Source organism: Pseudophryne corroboree, chromosome 10 (assembly GCF_028390025.1).
Source record: "Pseudophryne corroboree isolate aPseCor3 chromosome 10, aPseCor3.hap2, whole genome shotgun sequence".
NCBI lineage: Eukaryota > Metazoa > Chordata > Amphibia > Anura > Myobatrachidae > Pseudophryne > Pseudophryne corroboree.
Window position 1 is genome coordinate 49,439,880 of NC_086453.1, and position 26,574 is coordinate 49,466,453.

Below are 26,574 nucleotides of genomic sequence, written 5' to 3' on the forward strand. Positions count from 1 at the left end.
CGGGTCAGAATGACCCCCAAAGAGCTTTAGATTCCGCTTATAACTGCTATTCTGTTTCATAACATTCGGACGAATAACATTTTTATATCACCGACAATACCTCTGGAAGATAACCATTATACGTTTTCATATTATCCAGTTATATAACCGTATGTTGGAGGAAAGGATTTATGATATGTCCTTATGTTTACAATAAATCTGATCTGTTTTCTTGGCTTCTTCAGGTCAGGAAATGGAAACTTTGAACATACAATCGGGAACAACTCGCCAGATGAAATTATATTAAACCTGTTTGAAGTTAAAACCAAAAAAGTAAGGTTTAACCCTAGTCCGCTGTAGGTGACTTTATCAATCCTTTGAGTTGGTCTGAGGCCCAATTTATTGTAACCAGCTGATCTCTTATCAGCAGTGTTTGTGGTGTAGTGGCTGACAATCTGTTGTGTTAGGATGATGTCCTATGTCTGATGTTATGTTGATCACCTCTATTCTTTCTCAGGAAGCTAGGTCTTGAGTACTAGCAGACTTGCCTTGGTTGGAGCTCACCAGGATAATTTCACAACATAGACCTAAACTTTCCTTTGACAGTAGATTTGCTAGTGTATCTTTGAACAGTTGCTGGCCTAGTGCTCAGGGCCTGTTGTCCACAATCTAATGGAAATCTGTCCATGGGGATCTTGGGAAGAAGGTGCTTAACACCACCTCACAGTAAGCAAAAATTAACTGCAGCGTACACTATTGAATTAGCCCCCATATCTTCCATATTGTTTTGTTTGAAATCCAAATCTAAGCAGAGATAGTTGGATGTCTGACCATTGATGCCAAATACTCATACTCAGTGCTTAAAGTGGTCCTAGAGAGGTGGTAGAACTCACCCCACCAACCCCCAAGCTTGTGTAATAAAGGGATTGCACGTGCCGCAAAAAGGGGGCGTGGTCTCAAAAGAGAAAGGAGCGTGTTCACCCAATAGTATCTTCAATTCAAATTATGCCGCGCAGTAGCACAATCTTATTCACATTACACCACATAGTAGTGTCCCTTATTCACAAAGCCTACAGTAGTAGCATCCCAAATACACATAATGCCCACAGCAGTAGTGCCCCTTATACAATGCCCACTGTAGTGGTAGTGCCCCTTATGTAGAGCCAATAGTATTGGTGCCCCTTATACAGTGCCCCTTATGTCCCCAGGAGCGATACCCCTTATTAAGTGCCCCTATGCAGTGCCCGCAGTAGTAATGCCCCATGTAGTTATGTCCCCAGTAGATATGCCCCCTGTGGTTATGCCCCCAGTAGATTTGCCTGCTGTAGTTATGTCCCCAGTTGGTTTGCCCCCAGTAGATATGCCCCCAGTTGGTTTGCCCCCAGTAGTTATGCCCCCCTCTAGTAGCGCCGCTTACACACACACACAAACCCACAATCCTCACCAGCTCCACTCCTGCTTCCAGACCGCTGCCCTCCGCCTGGCTGCCTGCTCTTCAGAACTATGGGAGAGACATCATAATGTCTCTCTCATAGCGCCGCACAGCCGCCCGCACACTGCCGGAAGCCTGAGCTCAGGAGTGAGCTTCTGCCTCCGACTGCTGCTGAGGGGAAGGACCCGGCGCCCGCTGGTAACAATATCTCAGTGGGCGCCCGGCATCTCCCTGCCGCGCTGGACTGACATTGGGTTCGGTGGGCCGAAGAAGGCGAAACTGTGTTCAGTCTTCTCCGTTCTGGCTCACTTTAACATCTGGTCATACTGAAAATAAGGTTGCAGAGATTAGGCACCCATTGGCATCACCCTACATTCATAGTCTGATAGCCCTATATCTTGTCTGTCTTAGGTTTAAGATGACCAGTGTACGCATCCCATTTGAAGGGATGTCTGCTTATAGCTCCCCCATAGCTGCTCTTTGCATCTCATTGCGCCTGCAGGAGAACAGTTAATATATTGTATGCTTGATACACTTTCCTACTGTCAGCAGTCAATTTGAGGGTACCAATAGCCGATTATTATTATAGGGGACAAAGAATGAATGAGATACAAGAGAAAATAATAGCTTGACAGCCATCAGCATGCAGAGTGACCTTCGGAGAGTGTTTAGAGGCTGTTGCATGCAAGTTTAGCAGATTGATCTTGTGATTATTATTTTTTTGCACACTGTGCATACATCTGAGCTGAGTGTATGCAACGATGAGTGATTCAGAGCCCATACTCATCTTGGTTGCACCTCCACTTGCAGGTATATCTGGGTGCTTGCGTGAAGGCTAAACATTCTGAGGCTGTGTAGTGAGCATGCAGCCCAAATTGCTGATAAAGCAAAGTTTTGTGTACACTGTGATCCTGCTGGTTTTGGATGGTTGTCATGAACCAGATTTAGTGGGTGGATGGGGTGCTGTGGCTGTATAAACGCTGGAAGATCTGAATTATTTCTGAGCACGCAGTGTGGCCACCCTGTTTGCATTCTGAATACTTACTACTTACCTTGCCCCCCCACCCTTAATTTTCTTAATCCTGTACACCTTGTTGTTAAAGCTTAGTATAACTATTGATTTAAAATAAAATAAAAATTTACAATGAATAAAATGCACAAACATGGTTGTAAATAGCATAAATTTCACATTAAACAAAAAAAGTGTTTTTTTTTCAAAATGATTTCTGAAAATGTTACCCCATTGAGCATTAAGGAGGAAATTACATTTTTCCCCTAATTTTTTGGGTGCACACCGTGCCCAAATAGACCAGTTCTAGCCGCATAAAGCAGCTGAACCCATCTAAAGGGATGGGCGCAACGCAAAAAAGTGCTGCGTGAGTGCCTTTTTCTCACATTCAGCTCGCCACCTCAGGAGGCTCTGCACTAACACATGTGTGCCTATGGCTATTCACACCCAAACGGAGCAACAATTGAATTGCTCCATTGGGCGCCAGCTGGTGGCAGCTGCAGGGAAAACCAACTGAATTCCACCCCCTTCCCAATTAGTCAGGAGACCGCCTGTCACATTACCTCCTCATACATCCCGCACCCTCACAATCCCGACGGTCGGCATGCTGACCAATAGGGACTATTCCCACGACACCCATAGTACAAGAATAGAAACCATGGGGGCAGCAAGTTGCCACCGAGCCCGCAAGGTGCTTGATGCGCTCGCCCCACCGCCGGTCGCGCAATACAAACCCATATAAAAGTATTTCCCTTTCTCCAACTGTAAACAGTAAGTTTTGAAGTCCAATTTTACACTACAAAAAGTTGTTGCTTTTTTAATTTGAATTTAGCCCTTTTTGTTATTGTTTAAAGTAATTCCAATGTTCAATTAGAGTAAACTTATTTTGATGGCTTTTCCATAGTCACTTGTGAATCATTGCCCATGTAGGAGGTGAAATGAAGAGGGAGATCGCCTTGCCTAGCTCCGTTGCATGCGGCATTGTCTGACGGCATAGGGGTTAATATGTGATGTCCCACATGTGTGAAGCTTGCAGGCAATCTCCCAGGGTTTAATAAGGCCGTTCTTCATTTCAGCAAGGCAGAGATGTGTCCCTGCGGGAGTCTCCCAGTCGGCCAGCTAGGCCGGATAACCAGGTGGCCGCTTATTGAACAGACTAGGGACTTTTCTGCGCTTTATTAATGCTTTTTAATTAATGTTTTGGCTGAGAGGTGTTTGAGCCTGTCCCCGTAGCAAGGTGCACCATGGTCTCATGCAGTTCACCAGCAAAGTCTGTGATAAGACTGCCCTACAAGACTACTAGAGATGGTTATCATCCCCGAAAGACACAGCAGGAGAGGCTCGCTCTTAAAGGGAAGTTTGTTCCCTGGGAAAAAGTTACCGTAATCTTTATTGCTTTTAAAACATGTAGTATTTCCTACTACCCTACCTTTTGAACCATAGTTGAAATCTTATGTTATTTACTGGAAAAGTGATGGAAAACACAAAATACAGGCGCATGCCATATGCTTTTCCAGCAGACATCGGGAAGGTGTGATTCAAGTCTCAAATGAGTCTTGATAAGCAACTCCTTGGAGATTGGCTGGTCATTCTATAATCTGATTGTGCCGCATAGTGGAGGACGGCAAAGCGTTTCATTCAGGATCCTTGTTATGTAGTCATGTGTGCACGAGTCTGATAATATGAATTTAGGCTAGGATTATACTAGTGCTATCAACAATATAAAACAAAGTCATGAGGCAATGCATGGATTTTAGCCAGAGATTTTATCACATTTGCACAAATTGATTTGAGACGTTTAGTTTAAAAAGAGGGCACTCAATCTCCAATGCAAATACTGCATATGTACGTATTAGATAGATTTCCCCAGGTCCATTCTATAAAGTCAGTGCTCCTACACATCTAAGTGCTTTTAATGGCTGAAAAGTGCTTTGCAATAGAACGGATTACTTCCATCGTTGTACTTCACACCTTTCCAATAAAAAAAATAAAATGTTGGATTTAAGATTTCAATAATGTAGCATGCTCCGTGCATTTACTGTGCATTTGTCTTTTTATTCCACTGACGTTCTGGTAAACTCATGAACATTTATACCCCTTTTCCACCAACACCCCCCCCCCACCCCCCCTCCTCCCTCCCAAAAAAACCTGCCTGGTCCGACCTGGGTTCAAGTTGTGTCACAGCGGCTTGAAACCCCATACCCATTACAGACTGGGCTCAGGTTGGTGGCGGATCTACCCCCTGCCGGTGCTTGAAGATGGGTTGGATAACTCAGGTTGCTCGTCTACACCACACCATTACCTGGGTTCAACACTGGTAGCTACCATGGTCAGATTCCTGGGAACGCAAACCGGGTTATTTTTCTGACCCCTTTTCCCACCAAACTTGGACCTGGGTTGCCCCGACAATAACCTGGGTTATAAGTTTGGTAGAAAAGGGGGTATTGGACACCTTTAAGTACTCCTCTTCCTCTCTTGGTTTCTATGCTGACCTCACTGCAGACCTGATTGCCTCCAGTGCCCTATGACCATGCCTCATAGCTAGGGCCTCGCTACATTGATAAAATATATCAGTCAGGCAGTAATTATAGGGAAGGGATTTTTCTTCTGCCAATTAGTCTTCCCCCTCCAGCAATCCCCACCTGAGCACAGAGCACATCAGCTTAGTGCCGATGCGCTGTCTCTCTTCCCCGGCCGGCACCTCTATGCATGCGCAAGATCTCACATGCAGCCCGGAGCTGGCAGCTGCCCCAGTCAGGTACAGCGCTATCCCTGCTGTGATTATGGGGAATGACACCTGCAGCTGTCTAAATCAATATCTGCAGGTGTCATACATTGCCCTGCATATCGGAGTGCTATTTTACAGATAGCAGCCAGTAGCGGCTCTTGCCACGAGCAAGCAGGACTTTTGCCCGGGGCGGCGCTGCCGCCGTGGCAAGAGCCCCTACTAACTAGGATGGCGGTGGTTAGGAAAAGGTCCTCTCCGCGAAGGGAATCTAGATGCGCAGTGAGGCAGCATCTAGTTTCACTTCGCGGAGAGGCCCTTTCTGTGCGGCGCTATGGGAGAGACGTCATGACGTCTCTCCCATAGATCAGAGGAGTGGCAGTCGGCGGCGGAGATGGAGTGCAGTGGTCGTGAAGCAGGAATGGGGCTGGTAAGTATTTTTTTACTAGTGGTAAAGCTACTGATGGGCACACTAAGGGGGGCACAACTACTGGGGTCACAGCTTCAAGGGGGCACAGCTGCAGGGGGCATAACAGCTACTGGGGGCACAGCTGCAGGGGGCACAACAGCTGCAGGGGGCATAACTACTGGGGGCACAGTTGCAGGGGGCATAACAGCTACTGGGGGCACAACAGCTGGAGGGGGCACAACCGCTACTGTGGGCACAGCTCTACAGGGTGCACAACTCTACGGGGGTAAAACTACAGGGAGCAAAACTGACCACGCCCCTTCCCTATGAAGCCACGCCCCCATTATTTTTACACACGCCAGCGGCGCGCATTAACCCTGTTTCACCGTCAGGGAGGGGGGGGGGGACCAAAGGAAACTTTCGCCCTGGGCGCCACAAGGTCTAGAACCGGCACTGTTAGCAGCGCAGATAATGACAGGGGCATAGCGCTCCTGTCACCTTGCGTCCTTCTCCTTCGTACATGGGGGAGAAACAGTATCAGCGCACTGATACCTCTTCTCCCCATAGCGACTAGTCTTACATCTACCCCCTGTATTCTATAATTGATCATGTAGAGCACAACACATTTCATTAACTGGTAATTTGACCACTATACAAGCTGAATTGGCAGCTGTAAATTCATCGTGAGTCATGTAGGGTATTGTAGCTGCAGCATATAGATTAGGCTCTTACCATACTTCTCAACATTTACAGTGACTGGGACAGGAGAAATGCGCAAGAGAAGGGGTCACAGCAGGTGTGTGGACGACACGCGTTCATCAGAGCAGCAGTGATGGAACTTGGCTCCCCATCTGCAGGACAATAGTGCCGATGAGAAAGGCAGGACAATTGGGAGGTATGCTTATACAATCACTTATAAAGTGTTGTCTTTTTAATTTTGACCGTCACAATATGCCCTAACTGTGCAACTGTGTGCCCCATATGATATGCCCATTCACCTCCACCCACCACTGCTTATAAAGCTAGAATTTTGGCACAAAATTAACTTTTTCCATGGCAGGGTCCACAGGTTATCCACAGGATAACATTGGGATATGATGAAGCTGCAGCAGATTTGCACCAGTCGGTCAAAGCTTTTAAGGCTCCCAGCATGCAACGGGGCCGCCCATATATCCCCGCCCACTGGCTCAGGCAAATCAGTTTTTTGTTTGGTGCGGCAGGAGCCGGAGCATGGTCAGAGGGCTGCTGGTTTTTAGCAGCCCTAAGCTTTCTTATGTTATTTTTATAGTTTTACTATTTTTTCTTGAGTGGTCCAGCAGACGTTACCAGGCTGTGGCAGGAGCATGGGGAGAAGGTAAGGCATCGGTTCCACTTAGAAGGGGAATACGGACACAGCCGCACTGTTTTGAGAGGGAACTACAAAACAGTCACTGACGCGGCTGCCACCTTGGGTGCATTAGCGCTAGGCCTTAGGGATCAGAGGCTCCAGGAATAGTATGAGGCCACGATCCCTAGGGTTGATGTCAGCAGTGGGGAGTCAGACGCTCTCCTGGTCGAACCTCCCCCCAGTTCATGACCAGTTTCCTCTGAGTCTCCAGCCATGAACTGTTTCCCGCTTCCATCTCAGACGCTGTACACGAAGGGGACCCAGTCGCAGCATAGGCGGCTGTGTGACGGGTGCGTCTGTGTTCACTATAGGTTCATGGAGCGGCAGTGTACACTAGTAGCGTCTGAATCCACTCAGCATTCGCTAACGTATTGATCGGTCCTGGAAGCGAGGTGAGTCTCCCTGTATCCCACTCTGAGTACGGGTAATACAGCACTAAGGGGGTCATTCCGACTTGATCGCACGCTGCCATTTTCCGCAGCGCAGTGATTAAGTCACTACTGTGCATGCGTATGCACCACAATGCGCAGGCACGTTGTACAGGTACAAAGCAGATCATTGCTCGGTGATGGATTTAACGAAAAATCCATTCTCACAGCTGATCGCAAAAAGATTGACAGTAAGAAGGCATATGTGGGTGTCAACTGACCATTTTCAGGGAGTGGTTGGAAATATGCAGGCGTGTCCAAGTGTTTGCAGGGCCGGGTGTCTGAGGTCAATTCCGGGACCGGACACTGAAGTGATCGCAGCGGCTGAGTAAGTTCAGACCTACTCAGAAACAACACAAACTGTTTTTGTACTGCTCGGCTGCACAGGCGTTCGCAAACTTGCAAAGCTATAATACACTCCCCAGTGGGCGGCGACTATGCGTTCGCTATGCGTATGAATACGATAGATCTGTTTAAACATGATTCAGTAATATGTTCTCCTACATACTTGAAATGTAGTTGTAGTTGATGATGTGCTCATATTGCTTATTATACTAATGCATAACATGTGACTGACTGCTAGTGTGATTGCTGACTTTACTATATATTCTGTCAGTTTTTTTCTATTCCGATCCTCAATGCTGGTGCATGGGTAGGGTTGGATTGTAGGTCACTTTAAAAAGCTTAAAGTGATTAGTCACAAATTGTGTAGTACACTGTGGAAGTGTTGATTACTTATCATGTCTAATAGTGGCAAAGGTGAGGAAGATACACTCACAGCAACACCAACACTCATATCATGTTTGTCTTGCAAAGCTGTGTTAACCTCTCAGGATAAGGTTCTGGATGGTTTGTGTGCAAATTGTTTTAGCTTTCACCAGGGTCTCTTGAAAAATACAAGGCAGATTCAAGTGCAGGTTGATCCACCTTGGGCTATGTTTGCGCAGACATTATCTAGTATAGCTGAACGGATAATTCCTCCAACTCCTGTACTGGATAGGTTACACGATTAACCCTTATATGCAGCTTCCCACCTGCAGTTTATCACTTCCAGCAGCAGCCTCTCAAAAGAAACAGGCTGATAAGCCAGTGGTAAGTAAATCTTCATCCTCACAGGCTACACATGTTTCAGATGAGGATTTATTGAAGGATGAAAGCTCAATAAACTCTGCTTCGGCATACGATGAGGAGGAGGAAGGTCTCAGCTCAGTGGATATAGCTGTGTTAATTAAAGCAATGAAAGCCATTCTTTCCTTAGAGAATTATGCAAAGCCTGTATTAAAAACCAAGGCACCTGTGTTTAAACGTCCCAAAACAGTTAAGACTGAGTTTCCAGGGTCAGATCAGCTGACGGAAATCACGGAAGAGGCTTGGGCTACGCCCAATAAGAGTTTAGAGTTCCTAAGAAATGGAATTCCAATGATCCTCTTCCAGCTGGGGTTTGTTTAAAAAGGGAGGTGGCTCCTAAAGTAGATACGCATGTGATTCAATTAGTGCGAAAATCTACATTACCTTTGCCTTCAACATCATTAAATGATGTCACGGATAGGAGAGTGGATGGTTTTTTAAAAACCGTTTTTCCCTGTCTGGGGCAGTCATAAGGCCAGCCATGGCTTCAGCTTGCCTCCAGGGCATCAGCTCCAACAATAGCTGCTCGTAGAGCAGTTTGGCTACGTACGTGGAAAGCTGATTCAGACTCTAAGAAGGTTTTAGAATCTTTGCCTTTTTCTGGAGATATTCTTTTTGGTAAAGAATTGACAGATATTTTAGAGTCAGAAGCAGACTCCAAGAAGGTAAAGTTTCCTTCCACATACAATTTCAAACCTAAAGTTCCAGCTTTTCGTCCTTTTCGGTCTCAAGGAAAAGCTAAAGGAAAAAGTGATGGCAGGCAGTCCCAATACAACAAGTCTGGTAAAACTAAACAGCATTGGGCAACCAGAGGACCGGATGGTAAAACAAATAATAAGCCATCAGCCAGATGGTGGTGTGGGCCTCCACCTGGGGGATCCCAGGGTGGGGGGCTAACTTCTTTAGTTTGCACAGATCTGGCAGCAGTCTACAACAGATGCCTGGGTGCAGAAAGCGGTATCTCTAGGTTATGCTTTTACCTTCAAGACGCACCCTCATCGAAGGTTTTTTGTACCAGCCCGTCTCGGGTATAGACTAAGGCCAGGGCTTTGCAAGAGGCAGTTCAGAAATTGCTTCAGTCAGGAGTAGTCATTCTCATTCCTCCTACACAAGGAGGACAGGGTTTTAACTCCAACTTGTTTCTAGTTCAGAAACCAAATGGGTCATTTTGGCCCATTCTCAATCTCAAGTGCTGAACAAGTACATTTGGGTACCTTGGTTTCATATGGAAACTTTATGTTCCATCATTCTGGCTATGGAGCCAGGGTATTATATGGTATCCCTGGACATACAGGATGCTTACTTACATGTTCCTATAGCACTGTCACATCAGTGCTTTCTCAGGTTCGCTATCCTCCAACAGCATTTTAATTTCCAGGCCCTACCTTTTGGGTTAGCCACAGCTCCCAGAGTATTTACCAAGATTATGGTGGTAATGGCAGCTTATCTCCGCCAGCAGGGGATAAGAATTTTTCCATATCTCGACGATCTTTTAATCCTGGCACAGTCACAGGAATTGCTCCTATGTCATCTGCAACAGACAAAGGCATGGGTGCAAAGGCATGGGTGGCATGGGTGTCTGCAAAGGCATGGGTGGCTCATAAATTGGTCAAAATCGTCTCGGGTTTCGTCACAGCGGATGACTCACTTGGGGGCTGTACTGGATTCAAGTCTTCAGAGAGTAATTTTACCTCTGAGCAAGATATCCAAGGTTCAGTCAAGGATTCAGGACTTACTACACAGTCAAAAGGTATCCATTCATGCAGCAATGCAATGGTGTCAACATTCAACATGGTGGAGTATGCACAGTTCCACTCGAGGCCTCTGCAGCATCTGATCCTTGCCAAATGGAATGGGTTGCATCAGATGATAAAAACGCAGAATATGGTTCTTACGATAGAAGTAAGAAGGTCATTAGCCTCGTGGCTACATACATCCCATCTGGACAAGGAGAGACCCTTTTGGATATCTGACTGGGTAATTCTGACAACAGATGCCAGTCTCCAGGGCTGTGTAGCAGTGTCAGGAAGGTTGTGTTTCCAGGGGAAGTGGACCAAGGAAGGTTGCTTGCCAATAAATATATTGGAACTTCGGACTGATTCAGGCAAAGGACATTCTTCGGGAAAAACCAGTTCAGATCCACTCGGACAATGCCACGGCAGTAGAGTACCTCAACCATCAGGGAGGAACTAATAGCCGAAAAAAGCGATGAGGGAGGTAAGTCACATACTAAGGTGGGCAGAACTTCATCATCCAGCCTTGTCCGCAGTGTTCATTCCGGGAGTCCTAAACTGTGAAGCGGATTTTCTCAGTCGACACGCCATTCAGGCATGTTAATGGGCTCTACACCCAGAGGTCTTCCAGATCCTAGTAGACAAGTGGGGGTTGCCAGAGATGGATGTCATGGCATCCCATCAGAACAACAAAGTTCTCGCATACGGGTCAAGAACAACGAATCCCAGAGCGAGCTTTGTAGATGCCCTGTCAGTGAGATGGAACTTTCATCTGGCTTATGTGTTTCCTCCAATCACCCTATTACCCAGGGTGGTGACAAAGATAAAACAAGGAAAGGGTGCCGTGATACTAATAGCTCCGGCTTGGCCCAGAAGGCATTGGTACACAGATCTGCAGAGAATGTCGATGGATGCTCCATTTCTGCTCCCTCAACGTCCAGATCTACTGATGCAGGGTCCTTGTTATCACAGACATCTGGATCGACTGTCTGACGGCAGGGCTCATGAAACCTCTATACTGAAGTCAAGAGGATTCTCACAACAGGTAATTCAAACAATGATCAGAGCAAGGAAACCTTCCTCAGCTCGTATTTATCACAGAATATGGCAAACCTATATTCACTGGTGCAGTGAACGGAAAATGGACCCTAAGTCCTTCAGAGTTTCCAGGGTCTTAGCATTCCTTCATGCAGGAATAGATAAAGGTTTGAAGGTGGCTTCCTTGAGAGTGCATGTATCAGCATTGACTGTATGATTCCAAAAGAAAATTGCCAATTTACAGGATGTGCGTACTTTTTTCCAGGGAATGCTGCGCATTCAACCTCCTTTTGTTCCTCCTACAGTGCCTTGGGACTTAAATTTAGTCCTAAAGGCCCTTCAAGTTGCCCCATTTGAACCACTTAATAAAGTGGATCTTAAATGGTTGACAGCTAAAGTTCTCTTTCTACTGGCCATGGTGTCAGCTAGAAGAGTGTCAGATTTAGGGGCATTGTCATGTCGTTCCCGATTTCTGATTTTTTTTTATCCAGATAAAGATAAAGCAGTTCTCAGAACTAGATCTGGGTATCTTCCCAAGGTGGTGTCAAAATTCCACCTTAACGAAGAAATTGTAGTCCCAGCTTTCCATGTACCGGGCCTTTCTGTGGGAGATGCATCGCTGGACGTGGTCCGTGCCTTAAGGATCTACGTGGATCATACCAGTGCCATCAGAAAGACAGATTCTCTCTACACTCTTTATGGATTTCACAAGAAGGATGGCCTGCTGATAAGCAGACACTGGCAAGGTGGCTTCAGATGACTATTTCAGAAGCATATTCTCAAGCTGATCTCACTCTACTCGTAAGGTAGGTCCATCATGGGCAACACAACGTGGTGCTTCAGCAGAACAGATATGTAAGGCAGCGTGAAGCACCTGGTTTGAAGATCCCTTTACTCACTAACCTCTTCCTTCTTGTATGGAAGGGTGTATATGTGTGTTCTTCTCGCCTTATTAGGGCTATCTATGATGCTCCTGCCTTGAGCTTTGGAATATAACTGATTTTCCTGAGCCAAAAGGCGGGGATATATGGACGGGCCTGTTGCATGCTGGGAGGCCGAAAAGCATTGAACCAATTATATTCTTACTATAACAAATATATATATACATACAGATACTTGCCATACTAGCTCTTTAATCCAGGACACTTATGATTTATCGTTTCCATGGCTGGCTACAATTCAAGCCTGCATTTTATCAGGATTTTATCAGCCACAGAACCTGTGTATATACAGTATCATAGGTTGTTAGCATGGAATACATATGATATCCCGGCAGAAGGGATGCCGGCTGTCAGTATACCGGAATTGCGGGAGCGAGTCCCCAAGTGGGCTCGTTGCGCTCGCCACAGGTTATATTTTCACTCCGTTGGTTGCATGGACCCACCAACCGAATGGGAATACGAGAAGGTGTTTGGGATTCTGGGCGTCTGTATTTTACTGGCTGTCGGGATTCCGGCGCCAGTCTCCTGAATGCTGTGATCCCGACAGCTGCTATTGTAATTGCATACCTTTAGCATTACTGCCTCACAGCACTAAGGTTGTGGATTCGACTCCCACCACGGTCTTGACTGCGTGGAGTTTGTACATTCTCCCCCTGCTTGCGTGGCAGTGCTCTGGGTGCTCCGGTTTCCTCCCACAATCCAAAAATATACTATTAGGTTAATTGTCCTACAACAAAAATATTGTCCTTAGTGTGTATGTGTGTGTGTTTGTACATGTGGTAGGGAATATGGATTGTAAGCTCCACTGGGACAGGGAGTGATGTGAATGGCCAAATATTCTTGCTGCGGAATATGTGTGCGCTATATGAATAGCTGGTAATAAATAATAATTATATTTCTCTTATCACCTAGAGGATGCTGGGGTTCCATTTAGTACCATGGGGTATAGACAGGTCCCTTGGGAGCCATGGGAACTTTAAGAGCTTAACAGTGTGGGCTGGCACCTCCCTCTATGCCCCTCCTACCAGACTCGGTTTAGAAAATGTGCCCGGAGGAGCCGGTCACAGCTAGGGGAGCTCTTAGGAGTTTTTCTAGTTTTATTATTTTCTGAGTTTAGTTAGGTTCAGGCAGGCTGCTGGCAACAGCCTCCCTGCTTCGTGGACTTAGGGGAGGAGTAGGAACCAACTGTAGAAGTTAATGATTCTCTATCTCCGCTGACAGGACACTGAGCTCCTGAGGATGCTGATCACAAGCCCACAAGGCGACTGATCACTATCGCAGCACGGCCGCCACCCCTTAACAAAGCCAAAAGAAAGAAGAGTGGTGAGTACAGCGCCGGCGGCCCAGAGAGCTGGTCACCGGTGGGAATGGCGGCACAAGAGTGGGAGCACAGCCCTGACAGGCTGCGCTCCAGAAGGCTCAGAGGCACACTGTGTACGGTGCTGTGAGGGGCGTCCTGGGTCAGCGGTAATCCCGCTGTTAGCTAAAAAAATACCTCAGGCCAGTATAATATAAAAAGTGTGGGAAGGCGCGCCATTACAGGGGGCGGGACTTCTCCTCAGAGCGGATCCAGCTCTCACCAGCGCCATTTTCTCCCTGCAGTTCATCAGCAGAGACGCTGGCAGGAAGCGCTGCCCTCCACATAAGTAACACTGTGTTATAGATATGGGGGGAGTGTCATTCGATACTAACTACCCTGTTAAGGTTCAGCTAGTCAGAGGTTTTTTTTTTATTATAATAAAAGCCTATAAGGGCGCGGTGTGGCTCGCTCCTTGTACTCTGTGACTCTCTGAAGGTATTCTAGGGGGGAAATTGTACTGACATTTTCCTGTGTGTGTGTGTGTGTGTGTGTGTGTGTGTGTGTATGTGTGTGTGTAACCCACTGTACCATATTTGGGGGACTTTATCCTGTAATGCAGAATATATATCTTCTCCTGGGGAGTCTATACCATGCTCAAAACTGTACAAATTCTCAGGCTCCGGTGGCAGATCCCCCTGGGGTGGCCTCCATAAAGTGTACTTTCACATATATTCAAATATGTCCCATGCTGGGAAGAAGCCACAGTTTTGAGATGTCTGGGGAATCAAATCCCACGCCTCTCACCCCAACTACGTACCCTGAAAAGCGTACACTTGCCATATAATGCAACTGACATATGAGGGGTGCAACATATAGTTTGAGGCTAGTAGGGATGAGCAATATTTTATACATATATATATATATATATATATTGTCGAAAAATGGAGAGCGCACTCTTGATTATATAAGAAGTAACAACTTTTACTTTGTAGCATTTGATTACATACATTAAAGGTTAAAATTCATCAGCAATTCCACCGCAACTTAGCCGGTATATCTCCCGAACCACAGCTCGTCTAATCTCCGGCTCTGAATCCGGAGGATGACGTCACGGCGTCTACGTCACTTAGCCACGCCCAACGCGTTTCGTACGTCAGGTACTTCGTCAGGGGGTGTGGTTCATTAACAACTTGATCTCCTTATATACCCGTTCTAGGTATTGTTCTCAATGAATTAATTACAACATGATTTCACTTAAAAATACAAATAGACAATTCATACAGCTTATGAACCATTGGCATTTTACAACTACTTCACAAAAGATAAGCTCAAATTATCCATATTTTCAATATCGATTATCAAAGACTAATAATAACCTTACACGGTTTCACATCAATAAATCTATTAATTAACATTACAGCTGGAGTCCATCTCATACATAAATGAACAGCAAATTAGTTCGTATGATCCATTCACGCAAAGGTCTGCATCCTATCCTATGTGTCATACTTTCATACACTATTTCTCTACTAGAAAATGCCAGTGGAGATTACTGAAAATCGTTCTGATTTTTAAAGAGTTAATGTGCTTATTCTCTTCAGTCATCCGCCGCGTATATGCCATTCGAGAACACCAGTCGGGACGTAGCCGCTGCCACTGGTATACTCTAACATACATGCACACAGAGTCAGCCTTCCAAGAACGGCACAATATCACAGCCTTCATTCAGACCATCTGGAGCCAGTGTGTTTAGTGTAGAGATCCAAAAGGTTTCTCGCTTTGAAAGCAAATTGAGGATGTTACCTTTCCTCTCATCCAACTCTACCCGCTCAATAGCTTTAAATGAAAAACCTTGTAATTGTGAATCACAACAATTTGTAAAATGTCGTGGCACACTATGGTTTTCAACTTTGTGAATGATATTACGTGTGTGCTCCAAAATCCTCAATTTAAGCACTCGCTTAGTTTTGCCTACATAGCGTTTCCCACACTTACACTCTAAAAGATAAATCACATATGAACTAAGACAGCTTAATTTTCCCTTAATTTTCCATGATTTGGTATTATTGGAATTAAAAAATTGTTTATGATCCTTATTAACATATTTGCATACCTTACATTTAGTACATGCATAGAATCCCTCCAATCTATCCACTCGTGGTACAGTAACATTCTTCAAATTGCTAGGGGCTAATTTACTCTTAAGGGAACAGGATCTTCTAAACACTACCTGTGGGTGTGTTGGAATCACTTTCTGTAGTATCGGATCTAGATGTAAAACATCCCAATGTTTCTGTAAGATCCTTTTGATAACATTCCCTTTAGTATTGTACTTAGTTATAAATGGAATGGAGAATCTCTCCTGGTCATGCTCTCTTTGTTTGTACGTTACTAGTTCAGATCTGTTTCTTTCTTTCGCCCTATTAAAGGCACCCTCAATAACGTGTTCAGGGTATTTTTTATTTCTAAACCGTTTTTTATATATATCAGCCTGCTCTTCAAACTTAGATAAATCGGAACAATTCCGACGGAGTCTAATAAACGGTGAATAAGGTATATTGTCTACCCATTTCTTATAGTGGCAGCTATGATAATGTATGTAACTGTTACGGTCTGTTTTCTTAATATGTGTGTACATCTTAACCTTTCCACCATCCACACAATCCGTACTGTCCAATACCAGATCTAAAAATTCTATCTTGGTTCTTTGAAAATTGGAAGTAAACCGTAAATTAAATGTATTCTTATTTAGAAAAGTCATGAATTCATCAAACATTATCTCACTACCAGACCACACCATCACAATGTCATCTATAAATCTTTTATAAAAACATATAGATGACATGAAGGGGTTGTTATTTTCTATTACTTGTTCCTCCCATTTACCCAAGTATAGATTCGCTAGACTTGGTGCGTACGGCGTACCCATTGCTACCCCGCACTCTTGATTGAAAAATGTTTCCTGAAATTTAAAATAATTATTCTCTAAGATATATTTAATACATTCCAAGATGAATGATTTCCTATTATCAGTAACACTCTCATCTATATCCAAGAATGATTTCACCGCTGCAAGACCTCCCACATGGGGTATACTTGTATAGAGTGCTTCTATGTCGATAGTAACCCATGAGAACGTATTATCCCATTGAAAATGATCTAGCTCATTTAGAATATGTGTTGAATCCTTTGTATAGGATTTCAATGAAGTAACATATTCTTTAATATGTGCATCAACAAATTCAGAGATCTTTGAACTTACTGAACCTATCCCTGAAATGATAGGGCGACCCGGGGGTTTCTGTAGCCTTTTATGCACTTTAGGTAAACTATAAAAAATAGGGATTCTTGGTTGAGGGCTACGTCCCGACTGGTGTTCTCGAATGGCATATATGCGGCGGATGACTGAAGAGAATAAGCACATTAACTCTTTAAAAATCAGAACGATTTTCAGTAATCTCCACTGGCATTTTCTAGAAGAGAAATAGGGTATGAAAGTATGACACATAGGATAGGATGCAGACCTTTGCGTGAATGGATCATACGAACTAATTTGCTGTTCATTTATGTATGAGATGGACTCCAGCTGTAATGTTAATTAATAGATTTATTGATGTGAAACCGTGTAAGGTTATTATTAGTCTTTGATAATCGATATTGAAAATATGGATAATTTGAGATTATCTTTTGTGAAGTAGTTGTAAAATGCCAATGGTTCATAAGCTGTATGAATTGTCTATTTGTATTTTTAAGTGAAATCATGTTGTAATTAATTCATTGAGAACAATACCTAGAACGGGTATATAAGGAGATCAAGTTGTTAATGAACCACACCCCCTGATGAAGTACCTGACGTACGAAACGCGTTGGGCGTGGCTAAGTGACGTAGACGCCGTGACGTCATCCTCCGGATTCAGAGCCGGAGATTAGACGAGCTGTGGTTCGGGAGATATACCGGCTAAGTTGCGGTGGAAACACCATGCTGATGAATTTTAACCTTTAATGTATGTAATCAAATGCTACAAAGTAAAAGTTGTTACTTCTTATATAATCAAGAGTGCGCTCTCCATTTTTCGACAGTCTTTACCTTTACTCCAGTGGCTTGGAGGGGATCTGAAGCTGCACTCTTTGTGATATCATAAACTCTGATTCACAACAGTTCCTGTTGCGCAACACCTGAACACTTTGAAATATATATATATATATATATATATATATATATATTGCCTTCACACTATTTAGAGCGTTAAACTCCCTATTTGTGAAAACCTGAGTACACCCAGAGATATAATCCACATCCCTAAAGACTGTCTAAATTGTCAAAGAAGGTTGTGTTACCTGTCCCTGGTACAACCTCCATAAAGGATTAGACTGATCGCAGATTGAGACTACACTCTAATACTGTGCACTGCTACAGGTGTGCTTCAGAGACTCTCGCTTGCGGAGTTCTCTGGGGCTATAGTTACGTGGTCAGGCTCCTTACTTGATGTTTTAGATTGTATGTATAGGAGTGACATTTGCTTGTTTCTATGTCACTTACCCGATTCTACAAGCTTCACGGCTGGAGGCCATGAAGGAGATTGGCCTGCGTCACGCAGGGGCCACTACTCTGGCAGTTTAGACAAGCAGGGGACGGTGGCTACACCAATGGACTGCAGATACAGAATCCAAGAGAGGTATGGCGGGTCCGCCCTTCACAGGTGAGGCCCTGTTGGGACGCACTGGATACGTGAATGTCCATGCCAGCTGCGGATAAGTCAACATATCTTCCTTCCGCAGCTGCACAGGTCAGGAAATTATATCCTACACCTACACTGCAATCTATTCGAACCGCAAGGTTTAAGCATGAGTCCAAGGGTTCCTCCACTTCCTTTAGAGGATGTTGGGGAAAATCCATAAAACCTGCACTGCCAGGTTCCCAGGGACGGATTTCAGATTCTGCCTTCTCAAACCCTTTGGTTTGTCGGTGGACCTCACTGCCTGGGGATCAGACAGGTGGGAGGGAGACTAAAGAGATTTCAGTTAAACATCTGGGCGATATCCTGCCTAGACCTCTGGAAATGGTTAGGTTGCTCAGGGGTGCAAACTGGAGTTTCTTGTACTCCCGCCTCACAGATTATATTACTAGCTTCTCGGACAAGAAGTACACTACTGCTAGAAGCTATGCAAACATTTGCCAAACAAATGTCATTGTTCCAGTTCCACCTCCCCTACAACACAAGGGTTATTACTCAAACCTGTTTGTGGTACCGAAACCGGACGGTTCGGTAAGGCCAATCTAAGACCTAAAAACATTGAACCCTACTTGAGGGAATTCAAATTCAAGATGGAGTTTCTGAGATCGGTGATCTCAGGTCTGGTGGAGGGGGAATTCCTAGTATCCCTGGATATCAAGGATGCGTACCTTCACATTTCGATCTGGCCGCCTCACCAGTCTTATCTCAGATTTGAGCTGCTGGGCTGTCACTATCAGTTCCAGACACTGCCATTTGGCCTCTCCACAGCACTGAGGTGTTCTCCTAGGTCATGGCAGAGATGATGCTACTCCTCGGCAGACAGGGAGTGAACATAGTTCCATATCTGGACGATCTGCTGCTAAAAGCATCTTCCAGGGAGAGGCTGTTACAGAGTTTTGCTCTCTCAACTCGCCTACTCCAGGATCTTGGGTGGATTCTGAACCTTCCAAAGTCACATTTGGAGCCAACAGAAAGCGTTGGTGATCCAATCAATGGTCCGGGATGTCCTAACGCCAGCCCGGGTATCGGTTCGTCAGTGCATTCGCCTTCTGGGGAAGATCGTAGCCTCCTACGAGGCTTTACAGTATGGAAGATTCCATGCACGGTTCTTCTAAATGGCTCTCCTGGACAAATGGTCGGGATCACATCTTCACATGCACCAGCGGATACGCCTGTCGCCAAAAGCCAGAAATTCACTCCTATGGTGGCAGCAAACTTCTCACCTACACGTGGGCTGCAGTTTTTGAGATTCAGAATTGGATTCTTCTAACCACGGATGCAAGTCTCAGAGGTTGGGGAGCAGTCACCCAAGGGGAAGACTGGTCAAGTCAGGAAGCTCTCCTTCCGGTAAACATTCTGAAACTAAGGGCCATATACAACAGCCTTCTACAAGCGGCACATCTTCTGAAAGATCAAGCCATTCAAGTTCAGTCAGGCAATGTCAGGGCGGTGCCTTACATAAACAGGCAAGGCGGAACGAAGAGCAGAGCTGCAATGTCAGAGGTGACGAGAATCCTCCTCTGGGCAGAAAAACACGTGCTGGCGCTGTCAGCAATCTTTATTCCGGGAGTGGACAACTGGGAAGCAGACTTCCTCAGCAGACGCAATCTCTATCCACGAGAATGGGGCCTCTATCCGGAGGTATTCGCAGAGGTAACAAGCCGAAGGGGTTGTACCTCAGATAGACATGATGGCCTCTCGTCTCAACAAGAAGCTTCGGAGGTACTGTTCCAGGTCAAGAGACCCACAGGCAGTGGCGGTGGACACCCTGGTAAGTCCGTGGGTGTCCCAGTCAGTGTATGTGTTCCCTCCACTTCCACTCATCCCAAGGATTCTCAAACTAATAAAAAGAACAAGAGTTCAGGCGATCCTCTTTGCTCCAGACTGGCCTAGAAGGACTTGGTACGCGGATCTTCTGGGATTACTCTTGGAGGATCCGAGGCCTCTTCCTCTTCGCGAGGACCTTCCTCAACAGGGGCCGTTCGCTTATCAAGACTTACCGCGGCTACGTTTGACAGCATGGAGATTGAACGCCAGATCTTAGTTCGAAAAGGCATTCCGAAAAAGGTCATTCCTACAGGCTAGGAAGGAAGTAACGTCAAAAGATTTTGGCCTTGTCCATTTTCTTGCAGAAACAATTGGCTGCCCTCCCTGAGGTTCAGACATTCTTGATAGGAGTTCTGCACGTCCAACCACCCTTTGTGCCACCTACGGCACCTTGGGATCTTAATGTGGTGTTGCAGTCCCTGAAATCAGATTGGTTCGAACCTTTGCAGGAGGTGGACGGAAAGTTTCTTACTTGGATGGCTGTCACACTGTTGGCATTGGCATCTGCGAGACGTGTGTCAGGATTGGGGACATTGTCGCACAAGAGCCCCTACTTGATTCTCCATGAGGATAGAGCGGAGCACAGAATGCGTCAGCGATTTCTTCCAAAGGTTGTGTCGGCTTTTCATATCAACCTATTGTGGTGTCAGTGGCTACTGACACCTCGATTACTCAAAGTCCTTGGATGTTGTGAGGGCTTTGAAAACATATGTGAATAGAACTTCTCGTCACAGAAAGTCGGACGCTCTGTTTGTCCTTTATGATCCCAACAAGGTTAGGTGTCCTGCTTCTGAGCAGACAATTTCTCGCTGGATCGGGTTTTCTATCCAGCATGCTTATTCTACGGCAGGCTTGCCGTGTCTAAAGTCTGTTAAGGCCCACTCTACTCGTAAAGTGGGTTCTTCCTGGGCGGCTGCTCGGGGTATCTCGGCTTTACAGCTTTGCCGAGCAGCTACTTTGTCAGGGTCGAACACGTTTGCTAAGTTCTACAAGTTCGACACTTTGGCCTCTGAGGAAAGTTTGGTTAATCTGTTCTGCAGTTGCCTCAGCACTTTCTCTCCCGTACTGGGAGCTTTGGTACATCCCCATGGTACTAAATCTCCAGGACGTAAGAGAAAATAGGATTTTAATTACCTACCAGTAAATCCTTTTCTCGTCCGTAGAGGATGCTGGGCACCCGCCCAGTGCTTCGTTTTCCTGCATTGTTGCTTGGTAAAGTATTGGTTCAGCTGTTGCTGTTCCTATTTTATGCTGGTTAGCAGGGTTTCTTCTAGTTCCTGCGGGTTAGTTGCATGCTGGTTAGCATGTTTTCTTCATGTTTCATGCTGGTTAACATGGTTTCTCCATGTTGCATGCTGGTTGGCATGGTTTCTCCATGTTGCATACTGGTCAGCATGGTTTTTCAATTCGGTGTGAGCTGGTGTGAATCTCACCACTATCTGTGTATTTCCTTCTCTCAAAGTATGTCCATCTCCTTGGGCACAGTTTCTAGACTGAGTCTGGTAGGACGGGCATAGAGGGAGGAGCCAGCCCACACTGTTAAGCTCTTAAAGTACCCATGGCTCCCAAGGGACCCGTCTGTACCCCATGGTACTAAATGGAACCCCAGCATCCTCTACGGACTACGAGAAAAGGATTTACCGGTAGGTAATTAAAATCCTATTATATGTGACATGATGGCAGCACTCTGAGACTATGTAGCCTTAAAGAATATGCTTTGCTTCAACGTTTTGGGAATGTACCTCTTGTCACGGTTCCGAGAATGGGTACATTCCCGAAACTTTGAAATAAAGCATACTATTTAAGGCTACATAGCCTCAGACTGCCGCCATCACATCTCATATATTGGAGGCTATTACCTAATGGGGCACCCGGGCAAGTATACCCCACCGATATACAGTACATTGGAGTGCCAGGTATCTGAAATTCATAATATATATATATATATAAAATAGGCTAGAACCCACAGCACTCATACATCCGCGGTGCCAGTTGTATTGTGACCACACCATTTAAATAAAATAATCATACAAATTCAGCACTCACCTAATATTAACACTTCAAACTGTAATTCATCTGAATTCAGGGAATGTTAGTTTTAAAGTATTGCAATAGTTTGTTAAGCTGAAAGGCCACTTCATGGCCATTCCCATTTGGTCAGTCCCTACACTGATTTACAAAAATCTGAGCATTGCTCTAAGGCATCTTTTGGATTTTAAATACACAATATGCCTCTATCATGGGTTTTGGCCCTGTCTCACTCTTTTAAAGAGACAGGAACCACACCCAAGCATATCAATTAATAAACACCTGGGGAATTTCTTAACATTTAATTTACATATGGACAATAGGGGTGCAAGAAGCAGTGTGACCACAAACATTTTATATAAACAATAGGCTAGAACCCACAGCACTCATACATGTTCGGTGCCAGTGGTATTTGTGACTTAAAGTGGGATATCCAATTATCCCCGTTAAAACACCTGGTCCGAAAAATGGGCGTTTATCGGCCTTTTTTTCCGATGTTTCACCGTTTTTTTTTTTACAGGCTATCCTGTTAAATCATGTGTAAAAAAAAAAAAAATTTCTCCCGAAAACAAAATCCCCGATAAGCCGGCGCGTGCCGCGGCTTATCGGGGCTAATTAGATAGCCCCCGGCGGGACAATTAGCCCCGGTAAAAAAACCGGGGCTAGTTGGATATCCCCCAAAGTATGTATGTGATACTCTACCAAAGCAGTGGTAGCCATATAGGAATATCATTAACACATAAGGTCATCTAGAAATAATCGGATCCATAATACGTAAGAGCATCCAATAAAATTCCCTTAAAATTTTGGATTTATCTGTTATAAAATGAAGTACATCTTAAAAAGAGGTACAGCATTTGTTCACATTCAGCCAGACTGCACTGCCGGGGGTCAACCTTATTTCCGATGTGTCCGAAATCTAATTGCGTATACATCAGGAGGTGGCCTCACCTGTCTTGGGTGGCCCCCAGCATGCGAGGAGATGAAGACAGGTCTGGCTGCATATATCTCTGAATAAGGTCATGTATGTATTATTAACAAACTGAGGTATAGCCTCCAACGAGGGTGTGATATGCAACCTACCTAATTATATCATTGTCTAATTTGTATATGTTATATTTTTAATTGCTTCTTAATGGTAATTAAAGATTTTATGTCAATTGCATTCGCGCGCTCATACTAATTTGTTATATTGCCATTTAAGCAGTTCACAAACTGCCAACAGTTTCTGTAGTAAAAAATCCTAGTTGAAGCTAAACATGTTTTTTCTGTGCAACTAGCCATAAGGGGGGTACTCACGGGAGAGATGTGTGCTGAGCGATCTTAACACAGACCGCTCAGCACACATCTCTCATCCCGCTCAGCACAGCGCGATGTGCTGAGCGAGGGGGAAAGCCGACGGGGGGGCCGCTCACTTCACACAACGGTGAAGTGAGCGACCCGCTAAATTGAGCCTGCATGCAGCTCAATCTAGCATCGGCGATAGCGATGCGCGGGGCCGCGCATCGCTATCGCTGGAGGGCATACACACGGCAGATCCGTGCTTAAAATCTAAGCAATCTAGCAAGATTGCTTAGATTTTAAGTACGGATCTCTCCGTGTGTACCCCCCTATACAGAGTTAGATAAGGATGCAGAAATGTTTATAAACTGCATTTAGATAATATGTATATGGAGCCTGCATCAACTAGAAATAACAATGCAGCTAATATACAATTATACAAAACTAAACAAGAGGTGCAGGAGTGGTCATAAACTGCTTCAATACTTACAACAATATGTGTATGGAGCCTGCGTCCACCAGTGATTTCTCCAATGCAGCAAGTGGATTGGGTCTGCCCTTTCTCTCTATTTTTACCTCCCTGGGGTTTGACCTCACTTTATTATAATGATAATAATAATATTTATTATTATTATTATTATTATTTATTTATATGGCCCCACAAAGGTTCCGCAGCGCCCAATTACAGAGTACATAAATAATCAAAACAGGAAAACAGCGATTTACAGTTGAAGACCATATAGGACAAGTACAGGGTTAATAAACATAGCTACATCAGCAGATGACACTGGAATAAGTATCAGGTGGCAGAAAACCGCAGTAGTTGGTGCAGTTGAAGATTATTAACGTAAGAAAATCATAAGAACTTGAGGGAAGAGGGCCCTGCTCATCAGAGCTTACATTCTACAGGGGAGGGGCAGACAGACAGGGGTGGCACAAATCGGGTAGACAGAGAGCGTGGAACAGAGGGTTAGGCTGAGATTTGGCGGGTTTGGTGAAGAAATGTGTCTTGAGAGCCCATTTGAAGTTTTGTAGAGTGGTGGAGACAGCAGCGTTTCTAGAGAGGAGGAGACCCGTGTGCAGACTCCATGTGTGGGCCCCCTCCTCTTCTGTAACCGCCACCGCCGCTGTCAGCGCTGAGACTCTGGCACAGTGCCAGAGTCTACAGCGCAGGACTCCGAAAAATGGCCGCCACGCGATATTTCTGGAGTCCTGCGCATGCGCCGTAGACTCTGGCACTGTGCCAGAGTCTCTAGCGCTCAGTGCACTAGCAGCGGCGGTGACAGCTATGGGAGAGGAGGGGGCCCACACACAGTCATCGATGGACGCCGGAAAGGTAAGTATAGAAGAAATGTGTGCGGTGTGGGCCCCCTCTGGACTCAGGGGCCCGTGTGCACCACACACACTGCACCCATTATATATAAGCCTATATATAAGCCAGTGGGTGGAGAGTCTAAGGGGGAGAGGTAGAGAATTCCAGGGAGAGGGAGCAGCATGTGAAAAAATAAGAATTTACTCACCGGTAATTCTATTTCTCGTAGTCCGTAGTGGATGCTGAGTAATCCGTAAGGACCATGGGGAATATACGGGCTCCGCAGGAGACTGGGCACTCTTAAAAGAAAGATTAGGTACTACATCTGGTGTGCACTGGCTCCTCCCTCTATGCCCCTCCTCCAGACCTCAGTTAGGGAAACTGTGCCCGGAAGAGCTGACACTACAAGGAAAGGATTTGGAATCCAGGGTAAGACTCATACCAGCCACACCAATCGCACTGTACAACTTGTGATAACTATACCCAGTTAACAGTATGAACAACAACTGAGCCTCATTGAACAGATGGCTCATAACAAAACCCTATAGTTAAGCAATAACTATATACATGTATTGCAGAAAGTGCGCACTTGGGACGGGCTCCCAGCATCCACTACGGACTACGAGAAATAGAATTACCGGTGAGTAAATTCTTATTTTCTCTGACGTCCTAGTGGATGCTGGGTACTCCGTAAGGACCATGGGGATTATACCAAAGCTCCCAAACGGGCGGGAGAGTGCGGATGACTCTGCAGCACCGAATGAGCAAACTCAAGGTCCTCCTCAGCCAGGGTATCAAACTTGTAGAATTTTGCGAAAGTGTTTGATCCCGACCAAGTAGCAGCTCGGCAAAGTTGTAAAGCCGAGACCCCTCGGGCAGCCGCCCAAGAAGAGCCCACCTTCCTCGTGGAATGGGCCTTTACAGATTTAGGATGCGGCTGTCCAGCCGCAGAATGAGCCTGCTGAATCGTGCTACAGATCCAGCGAGCAATAGTCTGCTTAGAAGCAGGAGCACCCAGCTTGTTGGGTGCATGCAGGATAAACAGCGAGTCGGTTTTCCTGACTCTAGCCGTCCTGGAAACATAGATTTTCAGGGCCCGGACTACGTCCAGCAACTTGGAATCCTCCAAGTCCCGAGTAGCCGCAGGCACCACAATAGGTTGGTTCACATGAAACGCTGATACCACCTTAGGGAGAAATTGGGGACGAGTCCTCAATTCTGCCCTGTCCATATGGAAAATCAGATATGGGCTTTTACAGGACAAAGCCGCCAATTCTGACACACGCCTAGCCGAAGCTAAGGCCAATAACATGACCACTTTCCACGTGAGATACTTTAGCTCCACGGTCTTAAGTGGCTCAAACCAGTGGGATTTCAGGAAATCCAACACAACGTTAAGATCCCACGGTGCCACTGGAGGCACAAAAGGGGGCTGAATATGCAGCACTCCCTTAACAAACGTCTGAACTTCAGGCAGTGAAGCCAGTTCTTTTTGAAAGAAAATAGACAGGGCCGAAATCTGGACTTTAATGGATCCCAATTTTAGGCCCATAGTCACTCCTGACTGTAGGAAGTGCAGAAATCGACCCAGCTGAAATTCCTCTGTTGGGGCCTTCCTGGCCTAACACCAAGCAACATATTTTCGCCATATGCGGTGATAATGTTTTGCTGTCACATCCTTCCTAGCTTTAATCAGCGTAGGAATGACTTCATCTGGAATGCCCTTTTCCATTCGGATCCGGCGTTCAACCGCCATGCCGTCAAACGCAGCCGCGGTAAGTCTTGGAACAGACAGGGCCCCTGCTGTAGCAGGTCCTGTCGGAGCGGCAGAGGCCAAGGGTCCTCTGAGATCATTTCTTGTAGTTCCGGGTACCAAGTTCT

The 26,574-nt window shown here is 45.5% G+C and overlaps 1 long non-coding RNA gene across 1 annotated transcript in view; it reads left to right on the forward strand.

Annotated features, from left to right (window-relative positions):
* The window catches only part of LOC134967000 (uncharacterized), a 118,824-nt gene that overhangs the window by 41,787 nt on the left and 50,463 nt on the right, over positions 1–26,574 (forward strand). Inside the window, exon 2 of the long non-coding RNA XR_010188760.1 lies at positions 6,308–6,449. This is a non-coding gene — a long non-coding RNA (uncharacterized LOC134967000). The remainder of the gene's footprint in view (positions 1–6,307; positions 6,450–26,574) is intronic.